Below are 9072 nucleotides of genomic sequence, written 5' to 3'. Positions count from 1 at the left end.
ACTTGGTGCAATGGTTTCACCAGTACCAGGCTTGCATATCGTCATTGAAGAAGACAGTATACATCAATATTGGTTCAAGGCCATGCTTTGCATCGGCTCCCTAGACGTGTCTTTTCAGTGGCTTTCCTTGCCTGGCGGCTATTAAGAGGATGCCCTTTCTCTGTCTAGAGTGGTAGTGTGGACGAAAAACAATGGGCTTGAACATGGCCGTAGAAATTGCAAGTGACTCAGATAAATTGAGGCATTCCTTCCATCGCTTTGCTGTTTTTTGCTTTCTTCTGTACAGCCATTTGGTTAAGGCAGACTAAAGGACAGAGAATTTTCACCTTTGAGGAGCATTTCTTTCTTCAAAGTCTGCTTGGGTCCAAGTCAGTGCTTGACATGTTCAATAGGCTATGCTTCTCTCACCATGAATGGCGATCTTAAAGAAAAACGTACCCAGCACATTGGTGTACAATGTAAAGGATGTTTCAATCTTCTGCACAAAGCATGGTTATCTAACACTCAGTACCCAACTGGAAGTCGTTTTTCTGTTTCTGCCTGACAGGCAACTGTCTGCTGTCTGCTCCCAGCAGAGAGGCAGAGAATGAGGGGAGGGGGGGGGACTCCGGCCGGGAGGGAGGTTAGGGGGGCTCAGGGTGGGGATCAAGTCATAACTAATTCTGCATGGAGAACATGCCCAGGCTCCCCTTTCCTGGCTGCAATCAAAACCCTGCATTGCAGCATTGTGACTGGTCAGGGGAGCCTGGGTGCTTACCAATCACAGTGCTGCATTGCAGCATTGTGATTGGTGAGGGGATCCTGGGTGTGCTTCCTGTGGAGTGGAGGGACGAGGAGCGGTGAGGAGGTAAGGTAAGTTTTTTTTTAACCCTCTGGTCGCCCCCGTCCTGTCACCCGCGATCTGTGCCAGCCGCCACTGGTATTTTATTGTATGTTCATGACGTACTACACTATAATGAACTCATTTATGCCAATAGGGGTACATCACTTATATGGCTTCACGCATCCTGGTCTTCTAACGTGAATGACCTTGCACCCTGTCATGTTACAAAACTGCAGACAGACAGGTAGGTGAAACTCAATTATAAATAGCCATACCTGGATGTCACCGAGCATGTTGTCAGCAGAAAACTGCTATATTTTTGGAACTAACTTCAGTCCTGTGTTGATCTCCTAGATATACAAGGTATCAAGCCCTGGGAAATACGTCTAGTTCAGCAAACGATGTCTGCTGCTGACTGTCAGAATGCACTAACCTGAATTCTGTATCCAACTGGAACAATGAACTTTTCCGCACCTCCCCATATCCACAGCCAACCATGCACAATAGCAACATTTCGGTTAGCATTAGAACAGTGGGAAGAGGAATGGGATAAGAGAGAAAACAGAGACACTGGATAACCCCACTCTAACTCATCACTCTGTTCAGCGCTGATATCTACTGTGAGGTAGCTGATTTCCAAAAGCAAGATTCATATCTATGAAACCGAATTTCTATATAGATTCGAAATGAAGGCATTCGTCAGCGTTTCTGGGATATTGGTGGAAGTCAGGCATTCCCGGATCTGAACCACAAATGTCTACTTGGATTTTGACACAACCTCACTACCTTCTGTCATTAAGGCAACTGCATTCTGTTTTTGTAAGTACTCCTTCTACGGTTCTGATAAACATTCAATACTGTTTGCTAAACTGTAATCTGAACAAACATTCATAAGGATTCTGTAGTTCATGCTGACCCCAATTAATCAATTTCAAATCACATATAACTTCCTTATGAAATATATTCATGGAGAAATATCAACAGTCCTTAAAGGGCACAGTGAACTTGCTGTTCCTGCTGTAGTTTAGTAACTAAACATGCAACAAACAAATCTAAGTTTATACGTCTTCAAGTTTCTCTTTCAAATAGTATTTTAAACTATTCAAGTTTGTTTTCAAGATACAATTAAATGTCTTAGAATACTCCTCTCTATTCAGCTTCAACTTTAAATATGCTTAAAAAAACATCAACCTCCAAGGTTATAAGAAGGAGTAGAAACAATGTCCTGGCTGCAGCAACAAAGAATCGCGGTTGACTAGCAACAATAGGTAGCCCCTACTTTCCATAACCGTTTTGCAGTGCATGATAAACCTGTTCAGAAGAGAGAAGGAGCAAGATAAGGACGTACAATTCATGGAAGACAAGAAAAGCAAGAAAGAAGAGAAGAAAGGAAAGATATTGCTCAGAAGGTGTGTGTGACTAGGAGCGCCTTGGATTATTCAATATCTGGATTAGGGCCCTATATCAAGGAACTGATGATTGTAAAGATATGTCCCCATTCATGGAAGATTTAATAAACTATACTTTAGCATTGTGCAGCATTCAGACCCTGTACCAAGGTTGGCATACTCCAGACTATGTTTAAAAGGGATGCCCTAGGATGGCAAACAGCAGGTAGAATCTTAATGTTTAAGTGATGTGTACACTGGAACATGCCTGCCCCAGATATGGAGCACTATGTATAATCTTTTCCTTATACAGCTTACATCCTCAGATTGCTTTCTTCTGCTTACATCCTGAGATTGCTTGCTATCTTAGGAAGTCGCCTTCCACTATACTCCTAAAACCCTGTATGAAAAAACGTAACTACTTAATTCCACTTGATTCCTCTCCTTTCTTTCTTTAGAGTGGCCATCTTCTTACCTTCCATCTTCCACATTCTTTCTATTTCCAAGTATAGCCTCCTCTCAGTCTCATGCGGGTCTGCTTTATTCTCTCTTATTGCAATTCTGCAAAAGACGGACACCTCATTTCATAGATCACAGCATCTCCTACTTTAAAACCCTATCCCTGCAACCTAACATTACATAGTCTCTCCCAGCCCACCAACCATTTACCGAAAGCCACATAGCCACCATTAATGATCACACCTAACTGGTAATTAATCTATCCCAAAGTAACTGGAGTAAAAGCACTCATTGTTTTACTTAGGAAGACATGAGTAATGGCAATAACCAACATTTAACCCCTAAGCTTGGGTTCCAGATGAGCATGCTAATCGCTGCATAACAGAAGCATACTTAAGGAGCAAGAAAGAAGCACCTTTCAGAGAAAAATATTTTTCTATCACCTTTTGCACTTGTTCATTGCACTGTTGCACTTTATTTGCATATTGCTACCACCCAAATTGAAATTCAACAAATGATAAACCTTACTGCTTCTTGAAATTGGACTTAAATTGAATTGTTTTCCACATTGTTCGCTTTATTGTGAATCATTTGTTTCTCTATTGTATAATGTTTCCTACCAGAACACTGTCTTTTTATGTGTGTACTATACCATGGTGCCCATATAGAATTACTGAGTAGCCCTAGATATTTTTGGTCATCGCTGCAGCCTCACTACATCTGTTGCAGCTTAACCCTGATCTCTAACAGAGCAATAATCACCTATTAACCCTACCAAAACCTATACCCAGCAGCCCTGCCAACTCACACGGCGCCACTGTGTGTCACACGATATTGGCTCCATTCACACGGTTACCCAGTGAGGAGCTGATATCACACAGTGCCAGACAATGTGATTTGGAAAAACCTGCAGTGAGCATTTTCCACTCCCATTGTTTGGAGGCTGAGCACAGCTTATGTGCATCCGGGTTTTACAGCCCTTCCGGGACATCAGCTGCAGCCTTTGAAGCATCGTTTGTGGTATTTTTTTTTTGTGGGAGGGGGGTACAGTGGGTCACGGACAGTGCCCTGGACAAAGCTCCACCACCTCTCAGGGCACCCCCTTCGAAGCACTTTCATAGCTGCGGAGTCAATGGTCCCAAGGTTCCGTCCCTTCCCCAGGCTCCGCCCCCTCTGCATCTCTTCCTCTCACACAGACAGAGTTTGTTGAAGGTTGGCAGGTCTGACTAGTCCTCTAAAACACCCCCACCCCTAATCATCTCCACGATGCAGTCTGCATATTTCAGCTTGTTGCTTCACTGGACTAAGGTACACCCGACTAAAATGTTGAGTAACCTGCAATCTCAAAATTAGTAAAGTAACCCCTGGATTCAAAATATTATTTTGTAATTCCCTTGGTGTCCCTAATGATTTGTTGTTTTATGAGCTATTTGTTTTTTTAGTATGTTCAATATTATAACAAATAAAATAAAGACAACTACTTTTTTTGTGCATGGTCTAGTTCAGGAGGGTGGGTTGTTGGAAAATATCAACACCAGAAAGAATACGGGTCTATACCTACAAGACAAAAAATGTAACAGACTCCTGGGGCAGCATAACACCATTCATTTTTTTCCATCGTTGACCATGCCTTACTTACAGTCAAACATAGCAGCGAGGCATAGAAGGATTCTTGTTGGACCTAAAGACCTATGGTAGCTTGGCTCAGGTGGAAAGGCCTCATTCCAGAGGACATGTCCTGTTTGCATCCCACTCACCTCGGCACTCCACTGTATCACCACTAAAAACGACACTACACCAAGGAGTTAGAAAAGTTAGAAAAGCTTTATCTTTCTTTTTATCCGGTTTTTCTTTTCTTTCAGAGGAAATCAATCAGTTTTCATTTACATCTCATTAGGGTCATAGACATAGCCCTGCACATAGTAATTTCATTGCAATTGAAATCAGGTCATTAGATATAGCACTGCACGTAGCCATTATAATGTGCTTGAAATCAGGTCATTAAATATAGCGCTTCACATAGCCATTACAATGCACTTGAAATCCGGTCATTAACTACAGCGCTTCACATAGCCATTACAATGCGCTTGAAATCAGGTCACTAAATATAGCGCTTCACATAGCCATTACAATGCGCTTGAAATTAGGTCATTAAATATAGCGCTTCACATAGCCATTACAATGCGCTTGAAAACAGGTCATTAAATATAGCGCTTCACATAGCCATTACAATGCGCTTGAAAACAGGTCATTAAATATAGCGCTTCACATAGCCATTACAATGCGCTTGAAATCAGGTCATTAAATATAGCACTTCAGTGGAGCCTCAAGCATAGGGCTGCATCTATCCAAGCCCTAACGCTTCAGAGCTGGGAGTACTTTGTTGCCTGAACTCTGGCCTCACATCAGCTCCTTACTCGTGGTTAGTTGTGGCAGCCCTATCTGGTTAGTCCCAGAAGAGCTGAACATACGGTCCCTGAGCGCTGCTCCGCACAGTTGCCCCCAGCGCGTCTCAGCGCCAACTTGGTCTGGGGATCCCGTTGCAAAGGGTAGAGGAGACTCTCAGCAGACTTGACAACGGGCTTCCCCCGGGGGAGGGGCGAGCTTCGGGCCTCCCGCCCTCCTCGCCTGGAGGTTACCTTACTCTGTGGCTCAACGTTGGCCCTGGCGAGGGCTCTCCGGCCTCCCGGCGATCTCCGGGTCGAGGGCCTCCTCCTTCCGCGATACCATCGAGTTGGTTGGGGATCGGAGGCGTGCCCGCGGCTGCCGTTGTTAGCGCGGCCTGCGGGGGCACGGCCTCTACGGCTTTAGGAGTTGGCGGGGGCGGCGTCAGGCAGCCCGCCCCAGTCACGTGAGGCGGGAGGCTGGCTTCCAAGCCTAACGCGGTCTTCTTCGAATTCCGGCGGCCCTCTCACAAGATGTGCTGCGTTACTGAGGCTACGACGGCAGCGGCGGGGGCCCCGGTCCGCAGCGGTGAGCTATTCTTTGGGGGCAGCCCCGGCGATGGTGATACAAAGTAAGGGGTGGCCTGCAGTTCGGGGGTGGCGATGTGCTCGGCGCCTAGCACCCCTTTTTCACTCACAGCGTCGCCCTGGCTCAGGGCACGTTGGTTGGAAGGCGGCAGGCCACACGCCAGTGGCGGAACAAGACAGGGGGAACCCAGGCACAGTCAGGAAAACGGTGGACAAGGTTGGAGATGGCCACTCTCTCCCTCAGTTCCCCTCAGGGGTCCTGTCTAGGCGGGAAGCACAACCAGTTAATGTGATCCCAGGTTAGAGGTTGAAGACAAGGCTAGGTCATGAGGTAGGGGGTAGTGTCAACCAAGGGGGGGGGGAAAAGCAGGCCCTAAGAACAGACAGTTTCCCCCCTTCTGCGCTCCCACCTCCCCAATCAGGTGCCTTACTCCCGACTACCTCACTTCACACCTTCTACAAAATGGCTGACGCACCTCACCTCTATATATAGCCTAGGCCCTGACTTGCCAGAGTGGCCCAGAAGGTTCTGGAACCCCTCATGACAGCCTATGGCCCAGGTTCTGAGGTGACAGTTTAGGCCACCATTTTGTGGAGGAGCTTTCTCCCTCCCTCCATTTTAGGAAAGCACCTTGCGCCACACCATCAATTAGTGATAATGGGGCACCCAGAGCCTCTAAATCAACACCAAAAAAACCTAGTGGACAGAAAAATTAGAGGGTAAAGGAAGAAAAAAATAAGGAGGGAACAGCCAAAGGGCTGGCAGGTCTAACAAGGATTCTCCACAATAAAGCTCTACTAGCGGTAAATGCATCGTATGAATCACACTCCTACCATCTCCCACCTGGGCTGAGAGTAGGGTACATTTAAAGAACCAATCTATTTTCAGTGTCTGCGCAATATTACAATTTGTACATAAGCCTTGAGGTTACTTACCTTCGGTAACACCTTATCTGGTAGAGACTCCCTCTAGCAGCAGATTCCTTCCCTTAGAATATTCTTCAGGAGTCAGTCTGGATCCAGAATATTTGAGCAGTACAAATTAGCGCCAGTAGGTTGGGCCAATGGGCTCTGAGTTGGTGTCGTCCGAGCTGAAGTGATGTGTGCTGTGCCTCTATAGGCACCACCCCGGCACACGGACCTCAGTTCAGGATTACTTTTTGTTCCAAGAACACGGACCCACACTGCGGAACAGTGACCAGTGTGCCACAAGGGAGGTCCTCAAGGACCTCTTGACATTCAAATGAAAAATGGCCTAGCTTTCGTAACGGAAAGTTTCAATTCTATTAAGGACACGGAGGTGAGGATTAGGCTTTTCTTTCTCAATTTATTTGACCAGCAGCCTTAAACAACAACAGTGAACAAACATAGGACTTCATTTCCCATGAAGCCTATAAAAAAAAACATCAAGTTCATAATGCAGTCCATCAGCCAATCAGGTGCCTCCTGGTACAATAATAGACCATGATCCCTGCTGGACGTCCTCTTTCTTCCTGCGGCAAAGCTGACTGTGGAAGTTCTCAATCCTTTTTCGAAGACTCTGTCCCTGCAGGCAGAAAAAAGGAGCCGTAATAACCTGCGTGTGACGAAGATATCGAACACATCGTTAATGCAACACTCATAACCGAACAGGAAAACGCTTTACTTACATCTGACGGAACATCCTGATCAACCCTGGCGGGTCCAGGTGCACCCCGAGGGAGGGCTAATCCTCGCCTCAGTGTCCTTAATTGAATTGAAACTTCCCTTTATGAAAGCAAGGCCATTTTTCATTCTGTGTCAAGACCGGGAGGTGAGGATTAGGCTAGTTCAAAGCTTATCAACCACTAGGGCTGCTATGGATGAGACTGGCTTGAAGTAAAACCTCTTAAAGGTTGAGTTTGAAGACCAGTCTGCCACATTCAGAATGTCCTCCAAGCGGGCTCCTAGCATGAAAGCCTTGGTTGCCATGGCTCCTCTTACTGAGTGTGCCCCAAGAACCTTGGTATCGATGCCGGCCTCTATCATCACCCAACGGACCCATCGTGCAATAGTTGGGGAGGAGACCGGTCGAAATGGTTTCCGCAAGGCAATCAGGAGCTGGTGTTCCCCGTGCAGGCAGAACTTCCTCCGTCATGGCTTCATAAGCCTTAATGCATCTGACAACGCAGAGTTTAGGACAGTCAGGGAAAGCCGGGTAGGAAATAACCCGAGACTGGTATTTGGTGCGTAGGGACACATGAAAAGTGACTCCATCCGGGGTGAAGGTCCTCCTGGAAATGTCCAGGGCCCGGACATCCGAGACCCGTCTACAGGACACCAGACAATGCAACATCTCCAGCTTCGAAGAAAGCTGCTTACCCATCAAGTACTTGTTGCTGGGCCATTCTGAAAGCAGGCTCAAGACCTTGTTCACATCCCAGAGACCTGAATATCGTGGTTCTGGGGGAAGCGAAAGGCGAATACCCAGGAGGAGCTTCCTCACCAATGGATGACCTCCCACAGGATGATCTGCCACCACTGTGTGGTCTGCTGAAATCGCTGAATGGAAGGTGTTAATCGTTCTGTATACCAACCCCTCCGAAGCCAGGGAGGCTAGGAAGTTAAGGATGTGGACGACATCTTCCCCCACGGGATCCAGACTCCATTGCAGACACCAACCCATCCGCCGAGACCAGGCCGGCCGGTAGCGCTTGACTGTACCATCTGCCCACCCTTGAGAGATGAGTTCTGCAGCGTGTCTCGAAAGCCCCGGGACCTGCCATCGAGCCTGGTAATCCTCCATGCCATCAGAGATAGTGACTCGTTCACTATCAGGGGATGAGGGTTGTCTGTTGGATCGAGCAGTAGATGAGGGAGCTGGGGTAGACAGATTGGAGAAGCCCAGGAAAGTTCCATCAGAACTGGAAACCAAGCTTGCGCTCTCCAGACCAGGGTGATCACCACCAGTTCCGCTTTCTGTCGACGGACCTGCGTTGTCAACTGCATTATCATGGCGAAAGGGGGAAAGGGATAATCCATCTCCAATGACCAATCCTGAAGGAGTGCGTTGGTGGCAGATGCCCCCGGCCTCTAGCTGAAGTACTTGGGAAGCTGGCGATCGAGGCGAGAAGCAAACAAGTAGACCGAGAAAGGAGCCCACCGGTCCTGAAGGGCCCGAAACACTGGAGGGAACAGTTTCCACAGACTCGAGTCCCAAAGGTATCTGGATTGCCAATCTGCCACCTGGTTGGCCACACCCAGCAGATGTTCCGCCATCACTGACACCTGGTGGGACAGGCAGTATTCCCAAAAGTCCTTGGCCAAATCTGCCAGGGCCTTGGAGCGTGTCCCACCCAGATGATTGATGTAGGTCACTGCCACCACATTGTCCATCTTCAGGAGAATGCATGAGTGAGCCCTGTCTCTGGTCCAACAACGGACCGCGAACGAGCCCGCCATGAGCTCTAGG

At 47.4% G+C, this 9072-nt stretch overlaps 1 protein-coding gene across 2 annotated transcripts in view; it reads right to left on the bottom strand.

Annotated features, from left to right (window-relative positions):
• Nucleotides 1–6949: 6949 nt before the first annotated feature.
• REXO5 (RNA exonuclease 5) overlaps nucleotides 6950–9072 on the bottom strand; it is a 407232-nt gene continuing 405109 nt past the window's right edge. For both annotated transcript variants that reach the window (XM_085629097.1, XM_085629098.1), the window contains exon 21: nucleotides 6950–7188. The gene's annotated coding sequence lies outside the window, so the exon portion shown is untranslated. The remainder of the gene's footprint in view (nucleotides 7189–9072) is intronic.

This window comes from Triturus cristatus, chromosome 10, assembly GCF_964204655.1.
Source record: "Triturus cristatus chromosome 10, aTriCri1.1, whole genome shotgun sequence".
Classification (NCBI taxonomy): domain Eukaryota; kingdom Metazoa; phylum Chordata; class Amphibia; order Caudata; family Salamandridae; genus Triturus; species Triturus cristatus.
Note: the sequence above shows the minus strand (reverse complement) of the source record. Positions and strands in the feature narration are given on the sequence as shown.